At 37.1% G+C, this 12,966-nt stretch overlaps 1 long non-coding RNA gene across 1 annotated transcript in view; it reads right to left on the reverse strand.

Moving 5' to 3' along the window:
* Positions 1–205: 205 nt before the first annotated feature.
* The window catches only part of LOC109445161 (uncharacterized), a 98,393-nt gene continuing 85,632 nt past the window's right edge, over positions 206–12,966 (reverse strand). The window contains exon 3 of the long non-coding RNA XR_002137006.2: positions 206–654. This is a non-coding gene — a long non-coding RNA (uncharacterized LOC109445161). The remainder of the gene's footprint in view (positions 655–12,966) is intronic.

Below are 12,966 nucleotides of genomic sequence, written 5' to 3' on the forward strand. Positions count from 1 at the left end.
ATACTGAAGTGGATGACTTACCCTCATGCATCCTTTCTCCCCTTCATGGAAAGGCGCTCTCGTCTTTCAAAAACAGTTTTTCCACCCTCAAGAGCCCTATAGCAACCAGCTCTCCAAAACCATCAGATGAACACACTAAAATTATAGTAGACTTACTGTTTATTTACATTTTAAAAGAATACAAAATTATTTAGAATTAGCATAAGTAGTAAATTCTGATGAGGGAATGACAGTCTTTAGGACAGATTGAGGAGGATGAATGAGAGAAGACAGCCTGAGACCAACAACTACGCCAAGTTAGCACCTAGCCTCCGAGTCAATGCACAACATTGCCACTTTGTGCAAGCAGCAAGGTCACATGAGTCACTTGTAATGCTCACCAAGTAGTTCTGGTTCTCCCCTTTCGGGCCTGAGGCAGGATTCTATTTCTTGGGTCCCTTGCAGGGTGTGGCTATGTAACAATTCCTGGCCGGTGAGTTGTGAGATGTGTCACACTTCTGCGCTAGTGTCACACTAGTGCAGACTAGCACTTCCTTAATCGCTAGACTAGCACTTCCTTGCTAGTCTAGGCCAATGTGAGACCCTGCAGAATTCTTTCCCTCTGCCATGGAGATCAGCAACCTTCCTCATAACAGATGCTCCATCACCTGGGTCCTGGAGAAGGAAATAAACCTATGTGAGCAAGAAATAGACCTTTGTTGTTTTAAGCCTCTAGTATTTGTGGATTATTTGTTACCACAATATACCACAGACTTTCCCTACTGATACATCTGGGAGACACGGGAAATATGCACAAATGACTCAGAATGGCCTTCGGGTTTTACAAAGGTAGCAATGACTGTGCAGTTGTTAAACTGTACGCTTGGTTTCTCCCCCTTTAGTTTTGTAAAACAATATTTACTTGCTCATTAAGGCCTTTTCCCAAACACAGATTTTCACTACATCCCTGGAAAGTGTTAAAATTATCGAATTTGGAAACTAAGGAAATGAAACACAGTGTCTCTTTTTCTCTTTCTCCCTCCCTCCTAAAGTTTGTTGAAAAATTCCCTTAAAAAAAAAAAAAAGAAAAGTGGGTATCTAAATAACTAGCACAGCTACAGATTTTATTAAAGTGCTATGTAGAAAATTGTGTATGCACGGGAAAGGGTTATATAATTTCATGTGCTAACCTAAAAATAAAAAGTCTTTCAAAGTGAAAGACAATAAGCATTTATTTGAGATCCATAAGAATAGCTATTCTGGACACACTGGTCCAGGCAGAAGACCAAACAGTGTCCTGATTAAGATACAAAGGCAATGGGTATTTATGAGAAGGGGAACAATTACATCAATAGAAAGAAGGCATCTCTATTGACGCAGATAACATAATATAGTGATGCTAATTCAATGTTTTACATTTTCAGTTTGGTAGTCATCAGTCCAGTAGTCATAGTAACTATTTTCTTATCTTTGCAAACAGCTCTTTCAGACACGATGTTGCCCTAGGCCCAACCCAAAGGTTATTTTGCCCTGCTTTAACATTCCAGAGGTCTGAGGCATAAGATGTGCAAGGCAGTTCCTCTGGCACGGCAGCCCAGCTCCACTTTAAAGTGGCTCCATTTTTGTTATTGTTTACACATGGCACTCTATAAATGCTTTAGTTTGTCATGTTAACCATATAGAGAAGAGGTCATTCATCCCTGGAGTAAATTGCTATAAGCAGAGAAAATCTTGGGAAAAAACAGAACTGGGCTCTAAGGATAACACCATGCCACGTTTCTATAGCACTTTACAATCTGACGAGTACTTTCTTCCATTTGACTTTTCTCAGGCTCTTTATCTTGCATGTATCTCTTCTCTGTACTTATACGTCCATGCAACAATACTGCATTTTCCAGGACAAGTTCTCTTAGTGCCACATTATTGGCATGGAAATTGAAGTTCAGTGCAGCTAAGTGATTAACTTGTCCAAGATTTCATAGGCAATAAGTGACAGAGTCAAGATTCATAATCAGATTTTCTGACTAAGTCCAGGGAATTCTTTCACGGTGCCACTCTGCTCCATGGAAATAGGACCAATGGAAAGAAAAAGCCGAGCGAAGTCTCAGCCTACAGTCAGGAAAAACTCCCTGAATGAGGTGATGCCTGAGCACATCCCATCCCTACACTGCTGGTGCAGGGAAGACTGTCTGTCTTCCCAACTCCTTAGTGATTATCTTTATCTTCAGCGTGGAGCTAAACTATTGTTGAACGAATGAGCACATATATTGAATGAGTAAAAATGTTATTTTTATATGCACAATGAACTTTTATTCTCGAGATGCATATTTAATTCCTGAACTCACAATCCCAGCCCTTGATCCCAGGCTCCACCCCTCCTGCATTTGCAGGACCCAGGGCAACTGTACGCATGGGAGCTCACGTTCTATACATCTGGTTACTTTAAAAATAGAAAGCAAGGGGCCGCCGGATGGCTTAGTTGGTTAGAGAGTGAGCTCTGAACAGCAGGGTTGCCGGTTCAATTCCCACATGGGATGGTGGGCTGCACCCCCTGCAACTAATATTGAAAACGGCAACTGGACTTGGAGCAGAGCTGCACCCTCCACAATTAGTTTGATGGGCCCTGGAATACAGTTCCCCAGTATTCCCCAATAAAATTTATTTTAAAAAAATAGGAAGCAAGCTAACAAGCACTTAGCTAAAATATATTCTATTCTATTATCTTGACAAATACATCTTCATAATGATTTTTAAAAATTGTGTCAAGCTATGATTTTTATACAACTGAGATTTGTCAAAAATACTAAAAATGACTGAATTAATTTTTATCATGCACATCTGTTGGTAGGCCAGTAATGTTCAAATGAGAAATAAAATGAGGACACATATAATTAGTAAATTATTGTATATTTGTTCCATGAAATGTTTCTTTCTTGTTTTAATTTCAGTAGAATCACTAACACTGTTGTTATAATCAAGACTTTCACGTTGTGTTTTATAGACAGTAATGTCATATTAGACAATCTGTCCTGAGTCGTTGTTTATAAGTAGGTTTTTGTTTGCTCCAGTTTGAAGATTCTTTGCTGAGGCACTAGCCACAGGAATTTTCAAATTATTAATGCAGTAGATTTAGAAATGAATAAGATATACATATCGTGTTCAAACGTAATAGAATCATGTATGACAAGTTGTTATTACAGAAAACACTATAAAATATTTTTAATTTCACTATTTGCATAGCTATTGCTTATGTTACAACTTTTATCATCTCTTAAAGCAAAATGTAGACCCATTGAGTCATGTAAAGAATCAATATTCTTTACATGCCTCATACATTTTAAGTTTATACCTATATACATACACATTTGAGTAATGTAAATTATTTAATATTGCAGAATTTCTATAGCCTTTTGCAACTGTTTCAAATATTGCACCAATTTATGAGCACTTCTGGAACCACAAACTGGAACAAGAAGTGAAGCAAGAAAATAGACTCTCGGTACTACTGGGAAACATTATCATATAAGAGTCTATTTCATTATGCTAATTAAGAGGAAGAATTTGACAAGTTAATATATTTATATTTTTCGCTTACCTAAGTGTTTCCACTCCTTAATTACTCCTGGACTGAAAGTGGTGTGTATTTCCAATATCAACGATGATTCAGCCTACACACCTTTATGCCACTTGAACAGTTGACTTTTTTTTATTAGTTTCAGGTGTACAAAACAACATAGTGATTAGACATTTATATACCTCACAAAGCGATAACCCCAATAAGTCTATTACCCATCTAACACTATACATAGTTACTATATTATTGACAATAATTTACTACTATTTTTCTAAATTATAGTTGACATTCAAAATTAGTTTATATTAGTTTCAGGTATACAGTATAGTGGTGAGACATGTAATTTATGAAATGATCCCCCCGATAAGTCTAGTACCCACCTGACACTGTATATAGTTTTTACAATATTATTGACTATATTCCCCATACTGTACTCTACATTCCCGTGATGATTTCATAACTACCAATTTGTACATCTTAATCCCTTCACCTGAACAGTTGACTTTTGTTTTTGAGGAAATCAAGGCAGATTTTACAGATGTGCTTCTCTGGGGCCTGAATAACATTTAGTTATGAAAATGAATGGTTAGCATCACCAAGTGTCAGAGCCACCCATGTGTTCTTTAAGGGCTTTATTTTATGTATAATACAAGGCCCCTCTACAGTAAGGAACCAGGGCAGAGGCCCCTTTGGCCTGGGCTAAGAGCTGTACTGCTGAAGATCCATCACGGCGATGGTGAGGGACACTGCAAAAGACATTAAGCCACTTCTGTAGATTCCTCGGGAGAGATTTTGCCACCCCCTTTTCACTTTATCTGTTTATCATCAATTATTCATGGCTGAGGATATGTAAGAAAAATAACATAGAAATAGTACTATTTAGCACATATATTCTCAAGTACCGATACAAGCATTTTACATGCATTATCACATTTAGTCCTGACAACAACCAGTGAGGTAGATAATCTTACTCTTCCCCTTCTTATAAATGAAAAAATTGAGACGCACAAACGTTAAGTAAACTGCCTCAGGTCACAGAGCTGGTATATTCAAGCTGGTACTTAAAATCAGGAAGCCTGCTTCTAGAGCCTTCACTCATAGGACATAAATTAGTCATGATCTTTTTATTTGGTGATTTCCTCCGTCTTCAGTTCTTAATGGTTGTTTGCTTTTGGTCACATAAAGTAATTATCAAAAACGTGCATATAGACAAGCACGTAGAGAATGTTGAGAGTGCTTGGGTTGAAATCCTAGCTCTACCACTTACCAACTGCAAGACCTTGAAAGTCACACACTACAAAGCAGAGATAGTTATAGTATGGACCCCATAGGGTTCGTATAAGGAATAAATGAGTTATTAATGAAAAGCACTCATAATAGTAGTGCCATGGAAATATTTGTTTCTGTTGGTGTCGTTATATATGGTTTATTTTCTGAGTTCTCCAGTAGGGATAAAAATAGGACCTTCCTCAGAGCTTTGTTGAGTGTTAGGTGAGTGAAAATATGGAAGGCACTTAGAACAATGCCTGACACAGAAGAAATGCTGTGTTTGCTAATTTATATCATCATCACTACTAATGATGATGATGGGGGGGGTGTTTTATTTTCTGAGCCTCCCAACACATGACAAATATCTTTTCATTTCTTTCACCCTTGAATGAAAATTCAGCTCAATATGAATAGTTGGGTCAATTGCTTTTTGTGCCTGAAAACTTTTCATATCGGTGGCACTAATTTCAAACTTTTTTTATTTTTTTGCCCCAGCATGGAAGCATAAGGCACACTCCCAGCAGTAGCAAGGGCTATTGAGATATTTTAATACTATTTAAGTGGTAAGCAGAAAGAACAAATAAGGGGAGAGAGAAAATTAAGCATGAAAAAAAAAAAATAAAGAAGGATAAAAAGAGTAAGGCCTTGGAGGAACTGAAAGGAACGGAACTCTAAGCAGTTGTTAAGGAATTAACCTTAGGAAGGAACAGGGGTACATCTTCATTGTAACATGAAGTAACAAAGAAAGGGTTGTGAGAATGCAGTTTATAGGTTTGTTGATGGGATGTAGGGAAATTTCTCTCTGGTGACCTCAATTTTCCCTACAAAATAGGAAGTGAAGTCATCTGCTGGTAATGTGGGTGGAAGTGGTTATGAAGAAGAGAATAGGGGAAGTTGAAAGTACTAGTTGTGGAGAAGGGGAGAGATGAGGAACAGTGTTGAGGGCCTACATGACTTAACGATGCCTCAGCAGGCGTGATGTGGTTGTGTAGTTTCCTGCAGCAGTGCTCAGAAATGCTGCATGGGCACTGGGAAGACAGCATGACGGGGAGCAGGGGGCTTGCAAGACTGTTACAATGGAAGGAAAACAGAAGTCTGAAGATACTGACAAGACGTAGAATGAAGTGATAAACCATAATGTCTAGATTAAATTGAGAAGGAAGAAGACAGGACGGAGTTAGAAGGGAAAAAGTGGGGTTTATTTGGGGATGTCAGTGAGTTTAAAGAACAGATAATGTGGGAGTAACCTTGTGAGAAGTTTGCAAAGCAGTGTAACTGTGGTCAGAGATTACTAGTAAACTGTACAGATTTGAATATAATATTTCAGAAGTGAGCAATTCTGGATTATGACAATATCAGGATGCCCCCCAACCAATGAAGGAGGGAGAGTGGGCTGAACAGGAATGAGAGTGAAGATTATGGAGATGAGAAAATAAAGAAATTGAGAGTCCAGGTATTTGGATGGTGAATTAGTTTACTAAGGCTGTCATAACAAAGTGATACAGACTGGGTGGCTTACACAACAGATATTTATTTTCTTACACTTCTAGAAGCTAGAAATCTGAGACCAAGGTGCCAGGAAAATTGATTTCTTTTGAGGCCTCTCTCCTGCACGTACAGGTGATTGTCTTCTCCCTGTGCCTTCACATCGTCTTCCTTCTGTGCATGTCTGGGTCCTAATCTCCTCTTCTAAGGAGGACACTGGTCATTGTATTACCCATTTCAATGATCTCATTTTACTCTTTGAACACCCTATCTCCAAGCAGAGATCCCAGAGATTAGGACTGCTATCTGATTTACCAGAGATTAGGACTTCAACATATGAATCTTGGAAGGACACAGTGCAGCGTATAAGAGATGGGTCACCCTGGAAGAGGCTAAAGGTACTCAGAATGATGGTAGAAAGCAAGGTAGAGATGAAGAGGGTGAATGAGGGACTAAACACTGCAGTGATTAAGGAAACTGACTAATCCGCTGTTTCATAGAGGTCATATCTTCTATTTAGGATTCCAAACCATTTTCTTCTGCATTCTTTTTTCCATAGACCCATAACCCATATTATTTTTTTTTGTTGTAGTGTGAGTTTTTGTCTTTTACCAAAAGACAGGGTGTATGGCTTGCACAGTGCTATCCACTTCAACAATGGTGTGACCCCCTCACTGGCTATGCAGCTGGAGATCTGGCTGATGTGAAGAGGTCCCGGCCGTGCCCAATATCCAACACACATTCATCTTATGTAACAGTGCAAGACTGAACTAGAACCCCTTTTATCCCATGGCCAGATTCTCTGGTACACTGGACACAGGGCATAAAACAAAGCTAAATCTACAACACATATGCACACTGTTAGAACTGTTAGAACTTTCCCATTTTCTGCCCTCTAACATACTAAAAATATCTATTGTTTATTAAACAAAGTATTGTATCAGGCCCTGTGCTTTGAGCTCTACATTCATTACTTTATTTAATACTTATAGCAACCCAGATGATGAAATTAAGTTAAAAAAAAAAAAAAAGAGTCACCCAGCTGGTAAGTGGCAAATCTGTCTGGTTCTTAAGTACTGTTCTCAACAACAGTGCTTTATTTGTGGGAACCAAATCTCCCCAGATACATGACACATCACCAATCTCATTTCCTGCCAGGGTGTTAATGAATTGATGTAGAAAGTGGGAATGACAGAAAATAGTATGCTTTGAAAAGTACTCGTGCTTCTTGTGCCATCCTGTTTTTTCCCAAGTGTACTAAACCCTGTATCAATTCACCAGGGGTCAATACAGAAATACATGAGTTGCGTTTTGTTTGTTTGTTTGTTTGTTTTTTAACCTTCCTTCAACTTAGCTAGCCTGTTTTATTTCAGGAGGTAAAGATTAGTTAGGTCACAAATTGTTTTTCTCAATCTACTTTTATTTGGCTTGCAGTAATGGATAAATTCCTCACAGGTTTTAGCAATAGATTATCTGTCAGTGTTAGTTTTCAGCATGAGGTAATGTGAGGTTTTGCCTTTTGTCAATGTTTCATAGGCATTTTAGTGTGAGATTGGGAGAAACTGAATCTGGGGCTAATATTTTCATGCCATTTTTTTCATAGAATTTTTAGCCTTTGTGTTTTTAACCTCTTTATTAAACTTTCTACCATCTCGGAAAATCACTGCTGTCATTGACAATTTGGTGTCTGAAGATGCTGAGCTAATGCTGGGAGGAACATCTAAATTATACTGAGAATCCACCTACCCATTCACTAAGTAGCTTTTACCCCTTTTTAGACACTTTGGGCTTTAGAGATTGGGGATAGAAGGATTCAGGTAGAATACAGAGGGTAATTTCTTGCTGTGGAAATTTACCTTTGCAACACCCGCTCTGCTTGACTTGGGTTCAGACTAATAATCAAACTCATGAGACACAAAAAACTTCACCCATCTCCAAATTTACTTTGTTTGAAGAAAGAATCAGAACAAGTAACAGCGCAGTATACAATGACAATACAGTAGAGGCCTCATGACTCCCAGGCACAGCTCCCAATGTCCCAGTATCTATACACTGGTGACTCACATGGTCACGATGACAGATGAAGTTGAGTGGACACAGACCCACTCAGCTCGAGGAAGCCATCAGTTCTGGGGTAACTTCAGCTTTTATACCTAGCTAGTCATGTAGCCTCCTCAGGGGTTTAGGACTCATGCCCTTTCCCTGATGCAGCTGCCTCTCATCAATGCGGGTTAATCACTACTTGATAAACAATCTCAGCCATGAGGTGCAGGCACTTGGTTTGGTATGTCGCAGCAGTCTCACTTATTTTGGATCTGGCAGAGGGAAACGCCTAACAGTCCATTGAGTTGTGTTGCTAAAAGGATAGATAAAGGGAGACTAGACTATGGGTACTGAGCACACAATGCAATGTACAGATGATGTGTTGTAGAAGTGTACATTTGAAATTTATATCATGTTTTTAACCAATGTCACCCATTAAGTGTAATTTTTAAAAAAAGACCAAGGGTCAAATCCTCAGGCATCCTGATGCTAATGAGCCAGAACCTGATGTGAACCCTTTCGTTGAGCCAGCAAAGCCAACTATAAAAGCAGGCTTCCACTACCCAAAGTTCACTTACTTTACAGGGAGCACTTTTCATCTTTCAAAAGACAAATGCACCTTTTGAAAAACAGGGAGCGAGGAGAATTTTAATTTCTGGAAGTCCTTTTTCTTGTTTTAAAAAATAAATCGTGGCTTTCTAACCCAAAACACATTTTATTCTAACCAGTGTTCTATCAAATGACTATCCAGAAATGTAGTAACTGAATTAAAGCTTGAAGGAATCTAATCGATCAGAAAACCATATAAAAAATCAGACACATACAATCATTGATAACTCATTTCTGCTATTTTGCTGATCATATACAAAGGAAGATATTGCCCATAATGTAGATAATTTTATTTCTATACGCATGTACTATATGTGGGTGTGTGCAAGGAACATTATATTGTTTGAGCTGTAAGGCATATAATAGCTTTCCTTTATATCTTCTTGTCCTCAACCATCTGTTACAGTTATTTATCCTGAAAAAATGATTAAAATTTTATATATATATATATATATATATATATATATATATATATATATATATGTTTATACACACACACACACACACACACACACACATATATATATATACATATATATATACCTAAATTAAAAAGAAAATCTTCGGGAACACTTTATTATGCCTTAAAATCCTTATTATTTTGACACATTTTATTGCTAAATAAAACTGTTTTAATTTAAGCTAAGAAAACTAATTGGCATCAGAAAATAAAAGTTCTTGTAAGTTGTTGGAAGTGTTAGTTCTGGGAATAGCATTTTTATATTTTTCGTATTGATTTGCCTTTGAGAAAACTGCAACCAGAAAGCAGGTGATAAGCCTTTGTTAATGCCTCCGGGAGAAAATGCTGTAGCTACAGACTACTGTTGATAAACAGATTTTGAATTAATTAGTTCTGCATAATTATGTTAGCCATCAAGTCTCTAAAACCAAATGCAATTGGTCTTATATTGCTTTACATGTAAAGAAGAAAGGGGGAAAAATCTTATTGTTTTATAACTTACCTTTTTTTACAGTATAGTTTTAATTTTTTATAAGCAATGATAGAAATTTTCAAAGGGCATATGTTCAAGGCGTATTAAATTTTATGTTTAAATTGATGAGATAAGGGATTCACTTTTTATAAACTGCTACCATTAGTGACAGAACTGGAACTCGAACATGCTACTATTCCTGCTTCACACTTAGTAGAAGTTACATTTTGTTATCAGAAAAATGCCAAAGCAAATATCTTAAGACAAATAACCTGACAATAAAAGGACAGAGCTTTCACTAAGATACTTTCAAGAATTTTGCCCACACACCTACAATAGCAACAAAAATTTTTTAAAGAAATGCGGAGGAAAATGTTTAAAAAGTGATAAACAGGAAAAACTGCAAATATTTCTCACATTAAAGAAGCTTCAGTAAATGGAGAGATATATGAGGAAATTATATAAAATGATTCAATACCATAGAGATGCTAATTGTTACCAAATCAATATACACACAATACAATTTAATAAAAAGTTTAATTAGAGTTTTTGGAATTTTGGCCAATTTTTTAAAGAAATTATCTAGAAGAAAAATCATGAGGATAAGAAATATATTTAAAAGATTTGTATGGATAACTGCTCTATTAGAAACTGACATATATCATAAACTACAATAATTTTTAAGAAGTGATACTGACTCATGTAAGAATAGGCAGAAAAATCAATGAAACAGAATAGATGACCCAAAGCCAGGCTAGCATAAGTTAAAATTTACCCGAAGGATGCAATCCAAGCTTTGTACCCAAAAATATATGTTTTACAATTTCCTTAAATAACAAAAATCTTAAGAAAACCCTGAAATAGCCATCCAAAGAGAGTGATTAAACAATGATAGCTTATCTGTCTAGGTGATGGAGTATTATATAATCATTTAAAAGCATAGTTTTGACAAACAAATAATTGCATGGAAAGATGTTCATGAAAAAATATTAAGTGAAAAATATATGATTCAAGGTTATGTATATATCTATGTATTCATATATATACATAAGTGTATTAAATAAAAAATAAATACATTCATTATGCTATACATATTGGATTTAAACGAAACATATCAAAGTATTAAAATTAGCTGCATATAGTAGAATTACATGCTACTCTTTCTGTTTTACATTTATTTGTATTTTTCAATTTTCCCATGATTGTTGGCATCTAGGAAACTTTATATCTACCTCTACCTCAATAAAAGAATGAGATATATAAAATAGTTTAAAAGCTGTTTTATTGTATTTTAGTTTATACTTAAGCTATGGCTTATCCAACTCTGTTAATATTGACTTCAGCAACTTCAAATGCAGAGTCTGTTTTCTCTGCTGTCTCAAATTCGCAAAAAATCAAATGTCATATTTTCCTTAGGGTACAACATGAGCCACCAAACAACCCAACAAGAGCATCTAAATGAGATATATGCCAATATAAGGCAATAATAATTTGCCATTCCAGATCTGACTGTTGTACAATTACGCTGAGTGCAGTGTTACACTTCTCAGTAGAACAAAGCGTACTTTTTTATACCAGGATAATAATTCTCAGTAGAACAAGGCCCATTTACAATTCATCTTTGAATCATTTCCTATGTATTTGGCTGCAAATAACAGAGATCCCTAACTCAAATTTATTTGAAAACTTAGGAAATTTATTATCCTGCGTAAGAAATCTGGAGCTTGGGTGGGCTCCAAGTGATATAATCAATGGCTTAGTTATGCCAAAAGAGGCCCAAGTCCTTTACGCTTCTCTACCCAGACACTGTTAATGTGCCGGCTTTCTTCCCAGGCTGGTTCCCTTCATGGGAACAAAAGGCTACAGCGGCTTTAGTCATAAAAAATGTCAAGAGGAATAACTCGGACCATCTCTTCATGCATTTCTTTCTTAGAAGCAAGGAAACCTTTCACAGGCTCCCTCATCAGACTACCTACCCCACAAACCTCCTTGGCCAGAACTGGGTCATGTGGCCATTTTAAACCAACATCAAGAGGAAGGGGATTCACATAACTGTCACAGACAAATCAGGCTTGGGGTGAGCTTCCCCTGAAACATTTGGAGGATGGACATGTGACCACAGTCTAGATTCTGTTATGAAAAAGGAAGATTGGGTGTGGAGGCAGGAGCAGTGGAGAGGGCAAGGGTGGGACGTGACATGAACGTTGCGTAGGCAACCTTTTCTGTTCCAACCCTCCATGTTATTAATGACATGAAAAGAGGGAAGATTCTTTTTTAATTAAAGATAGTAACGGACACTGTGATCGATGCTGAGGATAGGACCTCACTTCTATGGACAGGACCTCGCCTTTCTCCTCCTATAACTATAAAGTTTATAGTTTTAGGAGAGAAGATGCAAATGTGAACAGATAGAGTGTGTTACATCATGGTGCCAAGGAGGCTCCTGGGATGGGCACTCAAACAGCCTTGAGTCCCAAAGAAAACAACATGTGAGCTGCGTTCTGAAAGTTGAGAAGTGAGTCAGGTGGCATGAAGAGCATGGCACACCTGGGGAACTAGACAGCATTGAGGCCACAGAGGTAAGCAGAACAGAGATCATATAAACACTTGAAGGCCATGCTAGGAAGTTTTCATTTTATCTTGAAGGCAATGGGACTCCAATTAATGCTTAGAAACAAGAAATAATATAATCTGATTTCCTTTTTTGAGCATCCGCTCCCTCTTCAGAGGGGAGGATGGATTGGAGGGGTCAAGATTTAGAGAGACCATTTAAATGCTTTTATAGTAAACCAGAGCAGAAATCCAAAAATGAGAGGATAATTTGAGTTCATGGTTTAGGCAATGAGATGGATACCGGTGCTATACACAGATGGAGAATAAGAGGAAAGATCATGGGTATAGTTTGGGACATCTAAGTGGAAATGGGCAGTAGATAGTACTGTTTGGTTAGGCTTCTTATGTGATAATCAACATTAAATTGCTATTGAATATCCCCATGAAAATCTCATCAAATAATATTAGTACTTGCCAGATTATCCAAGCTTTTTTTTTTCTAGCTATGACATGATTTGAGTG

The sequence above is a fragment of the Rhinolophus sinicus genome, linkage group LG01 (assembly GCF_036562045.2).
Source record: "Rhinolophus sinicus isolate RSC01 linkage group LG01, ASM3656204v1, whole genome shotgun sequence".
Taxonomy (NCBI): domain Eukaryota; kingdom Metazoa; phylum Chordata; class Mammalia; order Chiroptera; family Rhinolophidae; genus Rhinolophus; species Rhinolophus sinicus.